This window comes from Panthera leo, chromosome A3 (assembly GCF_018350215.1).
Source record: "Panthera leo isolate Ple1 chromosome A3, P.leo_Ple1_pat1.1, whole genome shotgun sequence".
Taxonomy (NCBI): domain Eukaryota; kingdom Metazoa; phylum Chordata; class Mammalia; order Carnivora; family Felidae; genus Panthera; species Panthera leo.
This window is the reverse complement of record NC_056681.1, coordinates 5,675,724-5,690,610: the sequence shown is the minus strand read 5'-3', so window position 1 is coordinate 5,690,610 and position 14,887 is coordinate 5,675,724. Positions and strand designations below refer to the sequence as shown.

At 59.0% G+C, this 14,887-nt stretch overlaps 1 long non-coding RNA gene across 1 annotated transcript; it reads right to left on the bottom strand.

The window, feature by feature from the left end:
- Positions 1-11,261: 11,261 nt before the first annotated feature.
- On the bottom strand, positions 11,262-14,287 carry LOC122214862. Its single transcript, XR_006200108.1, has 3 exons — positions 14,064-14,287; positions 13,184-13,445; positions 11,262-11,573 (listed from the first exon to the last, which is right to left on the bottom strand). It is a non-coding gene; the product is annotated as an uncharacterized LOC122214862 (long non-coding RNA).
- Positions 14,288-14,887: the final 600 nt, after the last annotated feature.

The window sequence follows — 14,887 nt, the reverse complement described above, 5'->3', positions numbered from 1 at the left end:
GCCTGCCCTCCACTTCACAGCCGGGCGGCCCGGACAGTCACGCGGGGCTCAGAAGGGCGCCCGCCCCACGTTTAATGCTGTGCTGTCTCCATCTTGAAATGTTGAGCGTCTTCTGAACAAGGGGCCCCACGTTCTCATTTTGACTGGGCCCTGCCCGTCTGACCACAGGGAACACCTCCCGGGCCCTCATCCTGTGCCAGACGCTGCCCAGCTGGCGGCACGAACCTCACCACTGAATCCTCCCAGAGGCTCTGTGAAAGGCGCGGTTCTCGTCAACCCATTCTGCAGACGGGGAGACTGAGGTTCAGAGGGCTCCTGGCTCTGGTGGCCCTGCTCGAAGCGCCACGGTTCACAGCCCCTTTGAAACTCAAATCCGGTCCGGGTCGCTCTGTCTTAAAGCGGGGTGCTGCGGGGGGGTAAGGCCTGCTCAACCGGACACGGCCCGTGGGAGACCAGCCTCCAGGCCGTCCCCGCGCCGGGCGCCGGAGGCCCCCTGGCCTGGCAGCTGAGTTCGCCTCGCACATTTCCTCTCCCGGCGGGGACTGTTTCAGTGAGGGGTGAACAAACCCCAGGGTGTTAATCAGAGTAGCTACTTCCTCTCAGAACCTGCCTTCTATAATTAGACCCTGGGCCCCAGCGCCCGAGCCAGGCCCCGGCTGAGTAGGGCCAGGCCCCGGCTGCTTCCGGCCCTGGGGACGGGTTTCCACGCTGTTCCCCAAGAACCCCCAAAAGCCTGGGGGCAGGGGTGTGTGTGTGGGGGGGTTTTGCTCAGGGCCCGGAGCTTTGGAAGGGGCGGGGGGTCGGTCTGGCTTGCCCGGCAGGCTCTCCCCTACCTTCGCGGCCGCAGGGGCAGACCAGATCCGTTTCTAGGAGCCGAGAGAAGCCCACCCATCTCGTGCATTCGTTCTTGGAACTCGGGGTTTCCCGAGGGGCCTTCTGGGCACCGGGAGCTGGGCGAACGGGAGTCACGGGCCCCGGCCCCGTGGAGCTGAGACACAAAGAGACACATCACCGAATGGAAAACAGAAACAGAGTAGCCGGTGGCAGGAGGCTGGTGGAGGGGGAGAGAGGTGGGGACAGGCCTCTGGTGGCAGGTGACAGCAGAGGCCTCCCTGGAGACCTGTGGGGAGAGGGAGGCAGGTGCACGGGCAGGTGGGAAAGCATCTCGAATTTGTGTGAAGAAGTCGGATGAAGCCGGGGAGGCAGGCGGGGTCACATCCTGCCTGGCTTCCTGGGCCCAGAAGACGACTTTCACCGGCGACCTTAAATGCGAAGGCGGTGAGAGCACTGAACAGGGAGTCCAGACACTGGGTGTCGGCTTGAATTGGGGCCAACGGCCAGATGACGTTGGGAACATTACCCCTTGGGGGCCCCAGTTTCCTTTCTGCCAAAGTAGGGGCCACGCCTCTGTCTAGTCCCCTCAGGGGGCTTCCGGGTGGGGTCAACGGGGTGCTGGGCGTTGGGACCCCGGGGAGCGTGTAGGACGGGGATGTGACCTGTCATTCCGCTCTGAGGGTCTGGGAGTGCCTGCCCCCCTGAGAGCTGAACTCAGGCCCCAAGTGTGGGTGGCCTCCAGAACCCCGGCCAGGGCTTAACCAGCCCGGGGATCCTCGCAGAGCAGACGAGCATCTGCGGGAATGTTCCGGCGTCATTTCCAGCAGCGACCCTGCGTGGTGGCAGGACGCTGTAAACAGCAGCGACGTTTGGTGGGGAACCAGCTGCGCCCCCACCTGTTGAAGAAGATTTGGGGGGCTCTTGGATGATTCCAGCTGAGGGAGGACCCAAGAAGGGGTTCTGGGTGTTTGGCTAATGTAGCACCGCGAGCCTAAGTGATTAAGGCAGAAGGAGAGAAAGACATCGCCTTCTCACAGCTTGGTGGAGGGGTTTATTCTGACCCCACAGTCTGGAAGGAACGTTCCTTGGTGCCCAGGGGCCCTGGGGCAGCGGGCAGGGGGCTGCAGGAGGGCGGTGGTCGCGGGTACAGGAGTGGAGTCTCCGTCTGCCTCACCGACTGGCTCGTTGCTCCAGAAATGCAATCAGTTCCTCTGGTTTCTTCCTCCCCCAGCCTCCGGGGCTGCAACCCCAGTCCCAGGAAAGGATTTCCTCAGCTGGCCAGGCTCTGAAGACACCCAGGTGAAGGGAAGGTGGGGGAAGGGGTGGGTGCGGCGGAGGCTTTCGCTGCCTTCCTGAGCCGCAACCTCTCCCGTCTCGCCCTCGTGCTCAGAAGCTGCTTCCCGCGCGGACCTCACAGGGGCACGATGCCCCTCCACAGGGGCATCTCCACAGGGGCAGAAGCCACTTGAGGACCATGCAAAGGAGGCCAACGAGCCATTTATCCCCGCGGAAACCGTTAACAGTTGACTGTTACCTGGAAGAATGCACAGACTTGTAGGCAAAGGAAGAAATGCGGACCAAACCGTTTTGATTACATTAGAAGCACAATGCTAAAATGATAAAACCCAGTGCTGGCAGGGATGTGCAGAAAGTGACACATCGGCCTTGCTGTAAGCACATTCCAGGTTTCAAGATCAGTCTCCGGGCAAGAAACAAGGGCCGTGGAATATACCCAGTGGCCCAGCATTTTGTCTTTTGGTCCCTGAGGACCCAAGCATTTATAGTTGCCTCATTTCAAAGCGAGAGATGAGAAAACCAAAGGCGGAAAACCCCGGATGCCCCGGGATAACGTCTGTGGAGTATTCACACTATTTGAAATGCTGAGCGTGTGTTACCCTTTAATCCTCAGAGAGCTGTGTGTTTTACGAGCCCCTGAGGCACAGACGAGGACCTGGGGGACCCGGAGCCCGGCCCCGTCTCCGTGGTCGCTCACGTGCTTAGCAGCAGAGCTGAGATTTGAGCTCAGGCCGCCCTGCCTGAAACGGGGTGGGGGGACCACGTGTCACTACTGTCCTGTAACACGAGGGCAGAACTGTCCACTGAAGAGAAGATGGCACGCGGCTCCCTGGGGGTGTGCTGTCACCAGGATGCCATCTGAGGGGAAAAGCGTTTCTTTCTGCTTCGGCCTGGCGGTAAATAAGAGCCCGCAGCCTGGCAGGCATGCCCCAGCCTGCGGTTCTGGAATGTGGGCGAGCCACCGCCCTGGAGGCCTGCCATTGGTGGCTGGCGTTGAGGCAGCCAGTCCCAGCCCACAGGCCCGGCCAGCAAGCCCACTGTGTGTTTGCCCAAGGAACCGACCCGGTGCCCTCGGCACTGCCTTCGTGGGAGCTGAGCGGCTGCTCGGGTGCCTAGAATCTCTCAGCGTTAACCCTGGGCAGAAATGCCAGCGGCCTCGTGGTTGGAGGTGCTGGAAGGAGAGCGACAGTCGAGGCACGAGTGGCTTCCAGGTCATGAAATTTTGGAGATGTCCTTGGCACAGGGCACAGCCTGGGGATCCTCTGCCTCCTGAGCAGGGGACAGGAGCGGACACATCCTGGTGGCACATTCGAGGCTGATGTGAGTGTTGACGTGCCTCGAACCCCCAGGGAACTGGGGCTCCTGTTCTCGGGGCCCCGGCCTCCCCATCTCTAAGGTACAGGCCCGCCCAGATGGATGTTATAAATGCGGGACCTGGGCCCGGGGCCCGGGGAGGAGGCCGTTCCTTTCCAGTGGCTTTTTCTACCCTTCCCTTCACCTCTGCAGAGAAGGTGTGTGGGGCTGAAGCGAATGATTCCGGGCTCAAATCCTTGCTCTACAGTTACCAGCTGTGTGGCCTGGGGTGGCTGTCTCAGCTTCTCTGGGCTTTGCTCTTTGCGCAGAGCTAACAGCCCTTTCTTCCAAGGGTACCAGGAACATTCCAGGAGGTGATGGTTGGCCGCGAGCCTGGCATTCAGCAGTCCTCTGGCTGTCGATGTCTCTCGTCCCTTTCCCGTCTAATAAGCGGGCCAGCCGAGGCCCACGAGGTGCCCAAGGTCATGGAGCCCATAGAGTCGAAGGCAGGCCTCCTTGACCCTGAGTCTGCAGCCGGGGGACGAGCCGTCCCTGCTTGGCCGGTTCCCGGGCAGACTCCCGCGCTCCGCTCCCCTGGCAGGCGGCCCTAACCCTCCCTTTGTTCTGCGGTCGCCGGCTGTCCGGGAGCAGGTGGCGTTGTCCTGGCACCGCGGGAGGCTGAGGCGGGCAACACACGGGTTGCTATTTGCTCCTCTCCCCACGGCCCCTTCCTGGTCCAGGCGGAGGTGGGCGTGGGGCCAGGTGTGCAGGTGCCACAGACCTGGATGTCTGCTCCCCAGTCTAAGCTGCCAGGGGTGCCCGGAGCCCCTGAGCGGGCCACCTGCGGGGCAAGTGACCTCAGGTGCCCGGGACCAAGGCGTTTCCCAGGAAACAGGACTTGCGGTGCCGAACAGGGAAAGTCCCAGGCACAGGAGGGCACTTTTGTCCCACCATCTGCAAGCGGCCGTGGGTTGGGGGCGGTGGGTGGGATGGCAGGCGGAAAGGGGACAGGATCGGCCACCCCCGAGGACATTGCTTTGCTCCCCTCTGGCCCTGCCGCAAAAATTTTTTTTCAGGTTTTTATTTATTTTTGAGACAGAGAGACAGAGCATGAGCAGGGAGGGGCAGAGCGACAGGGAGACACAGAATCGGAAGCAGCTCCAGGGTCCGAGCTGTCAGCCCAGAGCCCGACGCGGGGCTCGAACTCACAGAGTGTGAGATCACGACCTGAGCTGAAGTCGGTCGCTCAACCGACTGAGCCCCCCAGACGCCCCTGGACTGGTACTGGTTTTGACATAAGGCGGAGCTTAGGGAGGAAGTCCTGTCCGATCCCATATCAATGACGCAGGAAGTCATTTCAGCTCTCAGGGCCTCAGTTTCCTCATCTGTCAAATGGGGATAAGGATTCCACTCCCCTCAGGGATGCTGAGGAATCAGATAAGAAGATGAACATACAGCACTTAGGAAAGTGTACACATCTCGTACATGACAGCACATGTGATTCTGTTAGATCTCTACTAAAAATGGAGCTCCCCCCGGCCCCCCGCTCCTGGAATAAAACCCACCCCCGTCCTGATGGGAGCCTTTGAAGCTCCCGTGATCACCACCTGTGACTGCTTCTTCTGCTCCCCTCTATTCGTTCTGCCCCAGCCGCGCTGGCCTCCTGGCTGGCCTAGGCCCAACCACGCTTCTCCCTGCCTCAGGGCCTTTGCACCTGCTATTTTCTCTGCCTGCAACACCACCTGTGTCTTTCCCGGGACTGGCTCCTTCTCAGCTTTGGACCCTCAGTTTAAAGACCGTCTGCACAGAGAGACCTTCTCTGTCTCCCTTCCTTGACACGATGTTTGTTCCCTCGCGGACAAGCCATTTCTTACCTCGTTCGCTATCGTTGCCGCGAGCCTAGGATGATGCCCGGCCCGGAGCTGAGCTCAGGACACGTCTGCGAACCTGTTTGTGAACAATGAACGCTGGCCTGCAGAGCTCCCCGCAGGGCTGGAGAATGAGCCCCGAGTCCTACACCCCTTTCCTCCTCCGAGCCTCGGTTTCCTCGTCCGTCAGCGGGGATGACAGGAGCGTCCACCTCCTTGGTGCTTGAGAGGCGCGGATGGGGTGGCAACGACGGCCGGGTCCTTTCACGGCAGCTACACGCGGTTGGAGGCCGAAGCCAGGCGGCTCTCCTGGCGGTGACCTCGCGTGCCCCCCTCCACGCCCATTTTCCTCCCTGCTTCCTCGGCGGTACCCCCCGCGCGCCCTGCGTGCCGATCGGGGCACAGAGGCCCCTGCCCCTGTCACCCCGAGCGGGGCGGCCCCGAGCCCGCTGCCAGAGCTCGCCCTCCCGGCCCGCGGCTGGCGCCCCACGTGCCCTCGGCCCCCGGGGGCGGGCTTCTCCCGGAGGCTCCAGAACATCGTCGAGGCTGTCAAACAATTTCCCTGCCAGGATTTTACAAGAATCCAAGGCCTCGCTGCCCGGTGCCAAACACCCTCTTAAGACAATACCTCGGGGGCCCGCGGGGCCTGTGGGAGCACCGCGGCCTCTCCTCGGCCATATAAGGGCAAAAGCTGGGGAATCCCTCTCCCGTCCCCGTCCCCGGGCTGGGATCCGGTCTTGGCCCGACCCGCGCGGGATCTCGCGCCTCCAGAAGTGCCAGCCTCTGGCCCAGGGGCCCGGGGAGGAGCCAGGTGGGGGGTGGGGGGCGAGCTGCGGGCCTGGCGGCGGCTCGGGGCCTCCGGGGGCCCCCCGCAGCTCGCGCCCCGGCGGAGGGCAGCGCAGGCTCTTACCAAATAAGGCCCGGGCGGCGGGGCCTGGACAGGCTCAGACGCGGCAAGTCTGCGGGTGGCAGGGGGCTCGTCCGCTCATCCCCTCGCCCTCCCGCGCTGTCCCGGCCACCGCGAGCGCGGCCTGCAAACGCTCCCCCCAGACCCCACCCCGTAAGAAGAGCCCGTGGTCCGTGCAGCCCCAACACCCCCCCCCCCCCCCTCCCAGGGGAGAGCAGCCTCCGTGTAGGACCCTCGGGATGTTCTATTTGGAACCTTCAGAAGCTCCACTTAGAATCTTGACGGGGCGCCTGGGGGGGCTCCGTCGGCTGAGCGTCGGACCGCGGCTCAGGTCATGGCCTCGCGGTCCGTGGGTTCGAGCCCCGCGTCGGGCTCTGGGCTGACGGCTCGGAGCCTAGAGCCTGCTTCCGATCCTGTGTCTCCCTCTCTCTCTGCCCCTTGCCCTGCTCATCTCTGTCTCTGTCTGTCTGTCTCTCTCTCAGAAATAAATAAACATTTAAACAACTCTTTAAAAAAACGAGTCTTGAGAGAAAGATTCCTGGGCTCCCAGCCGCGGCCACCGGAGCCCCTCCCCGCGGTGCGCACACACCTGCCCCCACACCCCGGGGATGTTCCGCTGTTTCCCCGTCCTCTGTGGGGCCCCGGTCACACCCTTCAGCCCTTTTTGGTCCCTGGTCTGTGACGTCAAAGGGCGAGGCTAGCCAAGGGCCTGGGGCAGAGGCCCCGGGGACTCTGGAAGGAACTGACCCCCACCCCCCCCGTGCCCATACTGAGGTGAAGCCGTGAACCCTGGAGGGAGGACTCCACCCCTGTGAACCAGCTCGAGCAGCCCTTGGGGAAGAAGCACCCTGCAGGCAGCGGCCCGAAAGAGGGGGTAAGCCCACTGGGGGCGCAGAGGGGGCTGGGGGGGGGCTTGTCATGTTTCAGGAGCCGCTATGGAGTGTAGAACTCCCGAGACTGTCCGCCTTGATGCCAGCAGGCAACTTCTCTTCTTGGAGCCTCAGTTTTTCCATCCTTAAAATGGGTATAATATAAACCCTACCCCAGGAGCGGCTGTAGGGATTCAGTGGGGTGAGGCGTGGAGGGCTCAAGTGGGATCCTCGGCCAGGGAGGGCTCGCCTCCTTTCCTGGGAGACTGGGGGAGGCAGGGGCTCTCCCTCCGTCCCCGACGCCCCCCTCCCCAGCTTTGCATTGCCTGCCCCGCTTTCTCGTTAGCCTGGGCGGGCTGGAGTGGCCCTTGGGGGTCTCCTGAGCAGGAAGCCCGTGGCTTGGAGTGACCGGCTGTTGCACGTGTGTGTGAGCCCACTGAGTGTGGGTGGATGTGGAGCCCCCCTGAGCCCAGCTCTGCGATCAAGGCTGCGCGCAGAGGGGTGTGCCTGGAGCCCCGGTACGGGCACGAGCCGGCCGGGGAGAACTGCCTTTGCTCCACTGCCTGTTTCCAAAGACTTTTCCCCAGTTCTGGGAACCTCAGGGGGATGGGGCTCACCCGATGGGCCCCCAGAACCCCTCTTCCGGGATCGGCCACAGAATTAAAATGTGCAGCCCCTGTTAAAAGAGTAGCAGGCCCTTCAAGAAGGCAGCAGTTGAGCATGATGCCGAGTGCCCTTCTGAGCAGGGGCCCCTGTGCCTGTGACCTGGGCCAGGCCCGAGGGACCCTTCAGCCCCGTAGTGCCAGCAGGTTCATCAGGAAGGGTCTGTAGAAGCCTGTGCAAGCGACCGGAGCGAGGTTCGCTCCCACGGACCAGAGGGCAGGGAGTGTGTGCAGCTCCTGCCGTTGGCCGGCCTGGTAGGTGCTGGCGAGGACGCTGTGGGCAAGGCTGCCCGTGAGCCCGACACGTCCCGGGTGGCCAGGATTGGCTCCACTGGGTGGGGCAGGCTGGGCAGAGCTGGGGGGCCCTGGAGGTGGAGGGCGGGCGGAGCCCAGATGTCCTGAGAACCCAGAGCTTCTCCTTGGCATAGAAAGAGGAGGCTGCCACCTGGGGGCTCCTGCAAGGGGCTTGGGGCTCCCCTGGTGACCGCCACCTTTGATGCTGGCTCTGGGGGTTACAGCCTGCTGGAGGCGCCCCCACCTTTCTGGAAAGTTCTCTGTGATCGCCGGAAACCACCCACCCTGGCGCTTGAACGTGCTCACTGGGAACTCATGGCTCTTCTGTTAGAGCCTCAGGATTCTGCTCAGAACCTTCTGGGTTGCCCCCCAGCTGGGGTGGGGGGTGGGGGTGGGGTCTCTGAGCCTGACACGGCACTGGCTCAGAAGGGAAGAATGACCAGCTTCCCGCGCGGGTGGAGGAACCGGGACCTGCCCCAGAAAACAGCACAGACCCGGGAGCTGGCGTTCGTCGTTCATCAGAACCGTCCCCTGAGTCTGGGATCATAACCGGCGTGGGATCCAGACCGTCCACACTTCATCTTAACGGAAAGCCTGGTGATGCTCATCCACTCGCCTATTTTTTGATGTAGGAGAAAGAGCTTTTTTCCCAAGGGCCTGGGGTGGGGGGGTGGGGTCTGCTGACAAGGGCTCCCCCCGTCTTTCTCACGTAAACCGCACACCCGATGGCTCTCCTGCCTTTTGGAATTTCTCTTTCTTTACAGTGGAGAGAGGGGCACCTGGGCGGCTCAGTCGGTCGAGCGTCTGACTTCGGCTCAGGTCAGGATCTCGCGGTTTGTGGGTTCGAGCCCCGCGTCGGGCTCGGTGCCGACAGCTCGGAGCCTGGAGCCTGCTTGGGATTCCGTGTCTCCCTCTCTCTCTGCCCCTCCCCCACTCACGCTCTGTCTCTCTCTCTCTCTCTGTCAAAAATAAAATACACATTAAAAAAAAATTAAAGTGGAGAGAGAAGGAATATGTTCCCGGAGACCATCAACCCAGAGCTTCTGGGCCGACTTCTGTGCTCTTAAAGTAAACTTGTCTTTCCAATGAATTAATCAGCAAACATTTATTTGGCACCGACTGCATGCCACAGCCCGCACTAGATACTGAGAAACCAGATGAAAAATGAGCTGAGGCAAATTCTACCTCAGTGCAGCTAGGTCGGTTTTCTGCGGTGCGGATGTAGAGTCCAAGGCGCAGAGAGGTTGTGTGAGTTACCTAAGGCCACACAGCACGTGCGTGACAGTGTCTGGATGGCGAGGATGTCGGAGAAATCAGCTGGAAGAGGTGGGTGAATGGGGAGTCGTCGATGGTTAAGACTCAGGCCTTCGGTGCCCGTGAACCTGGGTTCAAATCCTGCCTCGGGGACCTCGGGCGGTGTCTTCCACCCACCCAAGCCTGGGTTGCCTCAACCTCTGAGGGCTGTACTTTGCTACATGCCAGCCGACCTCTTGGAGCCTCAGTTGCTCATCTGTAAAATGGGAACGATGGGAATACTGCTTATTCCTTATTGAGCACCTACTGTGTGCCATGCACCACTCTGGATGCTGGGATACAGCCGTCACCCGTACAGCCCCCAGGGGTTGTGGTGAGAGGTGACGAGGGTGGGAAGGCGGCAGCGTGCCTGCCCAGGAGCCCTCTGAGAGCCAGAGGGGACAGTCTCAGCAACGGGGCCGGGCTGCGGGTGGAATTCGGCAAGACGGGCTCCAGCTCTGAGCCTGCCGGGGGCCAGGTCTGGGGCCCGAGGGGAGCAGGGGGAGGACCGGGGGCCAGAAGGAGGGCAAGGATCAGGGAGAGGAAGAGAGGAGGGGTCACCACGGTCGCCCCCTTCCCTGGAGGAGGAACGACACTTGCCAGGCACCAGCTCACTGGCTGCCCGCCATGCTCGGCTCTGCCCCTGGGGTGTCCTGTGGGTCCTCAGGCCCACCCAGTGAGGCATGGGCCCCGTGTGACCAAGGAAGCTGAGGCTCATGGGGACAAGTCATCCATGAGGACGGAACCTGGGTTGCACCCCTCCACAGCTCGAACTTTCTTTTAAGTTTATACATTTATTTTGAGAGAGAGAGAGCAGGGGAGGGGCAGAGAGAGATGGAGAGAGAGAGAATCCCAAGCAGGCCCTGCACTGTCAGCACAGACCCCGACACAGGGCTCGAACTCACGAACCGTTCGATCGTGACCTGAGCCGAAATCAAGAGTCGACGCCCAACCGACCGAGCTGCCCAGGTGCCTCCCCGACGCCCTATCTTTTATTTATAGAGGGGATGACAAGAGAAGAGAGAAGCAGAGGGAAAAGAAACCCCTGACAAGGGGGCCAGATGAGGTCTCTGCTCTGGAGGACTCTCCGGGCCCTGCCTTGACTTCCCCGAAGGGAGGGCCTGGCTCCCCATTCGCGCTTCCTGCAGGGGCTGTGCTCCCAGGGACTCGGGCTCAGCCAGGCCCGCGGGCAGGATTTGGGGCCTGGCCCGGGAGCCTCCCCAGAAGGTGGTGCTCCCCCCGTGGGGCTGATTCTTCTCCCCAACCAGGAGCCTGGCATCTCTGGAAGGCTGGGGAGGTTATTTTTAAACCTTACAGCTGGTTTTTATCGTGGCTGCTGATATGTACGTGTGGAAAGGCCGGGTTCTTTCTGCTGACACTCAGAACAAACTTTGCAGATGAGGAGGGATGGTGCTCACAGAATGAAGGCCTCGGGGGGAGGGGCGGGGGGGATCCAAGGCTGGAGTGAGTGCTCCGTCCCCACCTGGGCTCAGGGAACAGAGGGGGCAAAAGAGCCAGGTCCAGCCAGCAGGTCTCAAGGCGGGTGACGGCAGGGATGAGGCACGTTCCAAACAAGGTGTAGACTGACGTTTGGGAAGCTGGCGTGGGATTTTTAGCAGCTTTGGGCTTTCTTACTTATTTCCCTGTGGGGAGGTGGCCGAATATAGGGGATGAGAGTATGCATTTGGGAGTAAAAAGCCTGGCTTTGAGGGGTGCGTGGGTAGCTCAGGTGGTTAAGTGACCAACTCCTGGTTTCGGCTCAGGTCGTGATCTCACAGTTTGTGAGTTCAAGCCCCGAGCTGGGCTCTGCAGCTCAGAGCCCGGAGCCTGCTTGGGATTCTGGGTCTCCCTCTCTCTCCGCCCCTCCCCCACTCATGCTGTCTCTCTCTCTCTCTCTCTTTCTTTCTCAAAAGTAAATAAATAAACTTTAAAAAAAAGCCTGACTTTGAGTCCTGACTCTGCCTTTAACAGTTGCGTGATCATGAGCGTATCAGTTAGTGTTGCTGCGTGACAAATGATCCCCAAACTTAGTTGCTTAAGACAACACGATTCAGCCAGTCAACAATTCGGCTTGAACCATCGCCTGGATGGTTCTTCTGGTCTGAGCTGGGATCCCTCATGCATCTGTGGTCAGCTGCTGGGTCAGCTTTAGACGCTTTGCGGGAGGCAGCTGAGTATCATCTAGGGCGATGGCGACAACCGGGTGCTGTGTGTCTCCTTCTCTGGCGGGCTTCTTCGCCTGATGGAGACAGGAGTCCTAGAAAGAGAGAGCAGAAGCATGCGAGGCTGTTTGAGGCCCAAGCTGAGGCGTGGATAACATCGCTTCCAGCAATTCTGGTATCCAGAGCAAGTCACAAGACCAACCCAGATTCAAGGAGTGAGGAAATAAACCACCTTTTGACGGCTGCAGCTGCAAAGTCGCTTGCAAAGTGTTTTGAATAGAGAGAGGGATGGCGGGTTGAGGTCTTCTTTTCAAAACTCAGTGTACCACACTGAGTACTCACGCGGCTCTTTGAGCCTCAGTCTTGTTGTTTGTAAAGTGAACAACATGGCTGTTGTGTGAACTAAATTAGACAACGCGTGTGAAGTCATTGCGTGGTGCCCGACAGAGTGCGTGCCCACAGCTGGAGCTGTCACGATCCCTTGAAGGGAAGGATGACTCCCTGCCCCTCCCTGACAGTGTCTGTGAAACATGTCTGGAGGCTCAGCTGCTTTCTGGAGGAACGTTCTGGAAGAATATATAGTTGCAAGAAACCCACCGGGGCCAGGAGCCTTTTTTAAAAATATTTCTTCCACGCTCCCAGTTCATCTGGACTGAAGTGTATCAGGCATAAGGACTCAGACTGTCTGTCCCCCAAGCCACGTAGGTGTCTTCATTCTTCCATTCAACAGCACCAAGCACGTTCACGCAGGCACGCACAATCCCATTCACGTATGTGCATTCACATACATACCCGAACATCCGCCTGTGCACACAGACACATCCACAGACACACGTGCCTGTTTACATGCAGACACAGCTGGCATTTCACACATTTGCACATATACACCCCTTGTACACTCACACCCACATGCACACTCTCGTGTGTGCCTGCATGCATTGTGTAGCACACCCACGTGCTCCTGCAACACACATGCTGTGCACACTCACATGTGCACATTCACACACAGCTCTCCTCATTTGAGTCTCACTGCCTCAGTCGGCTGTGGTCCTGTAGACCGAGAAGCTGTGCCGGGCCAAGGCCGGGGTCAGGAGACTCATTTCCACCCTGCTCAGCCCCCAGGCTGTGTGACCTTGAACACATTCCTTTCCATCTCTGGCCCCCCAGTCGCTAACAGTGACAGCCAGCATTTGTGGAGCGTGCCTGACGCGTTGTTATCTAAAACTCGCAGCGGCCTGACAGATGGGGAAACTGAGGCTCAGAGAGACGAACGGCCTGCCAAAGTTACCCAGGCCATAACCAGAAGACTTGGGGTTTGAACCCAAGTCTGGTCTCGCTGCAGAGCCCGTCCTTCCAGCTGCTTGCTACACGGCTCCCAGGCCCACTCCATCCCCACAGTAAGGGAATGCTGTTATAATCCCATTTCACAGGTGAGGAAACCGAGGCTCCGAGAGCACAGTGACACCCCGAGTGCTCTGCCCTGTAGCCACATCGGGCTTCGTTCCCTCCCTCCTTTCCTCATACCAGTCCCCCTGACTTCAGGGCCCTTGCACCTCCGCCTCCTCCCTTTTCGAGTTGATGCTTTGCGTCCTGTGGGTCTCAGCTCAAACTCCACTTCTTTGGGAAGCCTCCTTCTCTGACCCCGAAGCCAGACTACACCATGCACGTTTTCTGCTTGTCATCATAACACATTGCCATCGTTTACCTGTGTCCGAGGTGCAGCGGGTTCACCCAGCTCTGCACAGGGTCTCACAAGGCCAAATGCAAGGTCCTGGCCGGCTGAACTCGCCTCGGGAGGCTTTGGGGAGCACCTGTGTCCTGCTCATTCGGGTTGTTGGCGGGATGTGATGCCATGGCTCGCGGCCCCTTCCTCCAGCCTCGGGCCAGCAGCATCGGGGACATCCTCCCTCTGCTGTCTGTCTGCGTCTCTCTTTTGGTTTTCCCTTCTATTTCTTCTTCCTCGAGGCCTAATTGACATATAACATTAGATACGCGTTATCTTCAACTTTGAAGGTTCCATCGGACCCTCCTGGATCATCGAGGATAAATACCTTCCCCTCAAGGTCAGCTGTTTATGTTGTTTTATTAAAACGATATTTTTTTAATGTTTATTTATTTTTGAGAGGGAGATAGAGTGCAAGTAGGGGAGGGGCGGAGAGAGGGAGGGAGACACAGACCCTGAGGCCGGCTCCAGGCGCCGAGCTGTCAGCACAGAGCCCGCAGGTCAGCTGTTTAGATAAATAAGCCACGGGATGTCACGTCCAGCATGGTGACCATCGTTAATAACACCACATTGCATAGTGCAAAGTTGCTAAAAGCCTTAAAGCCCTCGCCACCCCAAGAAAATAAAGAAAGAAGTTTCTGTAATGACGTGTAGCGATGGGTATTAACTAGACTCTTGTGATCGTCGCACGCCACAAGCCAACGTCACGTTACGTGTTAATTATAGTTCAGTAAATAGCTGAGTAAATGAATGAATTTAAAACAATAAACCAAGATTTCCTCAACGTAAACTGAAATGGAAAATAAAACAAGGAGTAGGAATTAAAAAAAAAACAAAAAACAGAGAGAAACACGGTTTTTACCTTGTTCCCTTGGCAGTGGGTTGTTTTAACTTGCCTAGATGTCCCCCACTCGCTCCGTGCCTTTCTTTCTCCTGTTTGCGGCCTCAGCGGCCCCACAGCTTTAAGACCTTCCAATCTACGCCTATGAAATTGTCACGTATATCAAACGTACGTTACGGTTAAAGTTAAGAAAAAAGAATTTGGTTGATACGTGAAAAAAAAAAAAAAAAGTCAGCTGTTCGGTGACCTTAATTCCTTCCCTTGTGTCTGCAGCCCTAATTCCTTTATGCCATTGAACCTAGTGTTCTGGGTTCTGAATCTAGTGTTCGCAGGTTCTGGGGACTGGGCCGTGGACGAATTTGGGGGACGATTATTCTGCCTTCCGCACTTACCTTATTGACATTTTCTACCACGTGCGTGTCCCAAATTTGTTATTATATATTCATTTGTGACGTTCTTTGTTTTCTGTCTGTCTCCTTCCCAAGACCATCAGCTCCATGGCTGGTGGTTGGAGGAACGGAGCACAGATTCTCCGAACAAACGGAACCGGGATTGGAACACGCCCCTTTGCCCAGTTATTTCTCAGCCAAGGTTTCGGATGCTCAGTTTCTCCTGCGCTCCCGTCAGGACTGCTGCGTCCGGTTGCACGTGTTGGGTACTGCACAACCGCAGGACTCTGCTCACACCTCAGATTGCGTGAGCCTTGCCGTGGGGTGGGATCCAGCCGTCAAGCCTGTGGACTATGCTCCTGAACCTGGAGCTTGTGTTCTCAACCTTGGCTGCCCTTGGAGTCATCCGGAGGGCTTCTAACATCCTGATGCCCAGGCCGTACCCCAGACCTGTTG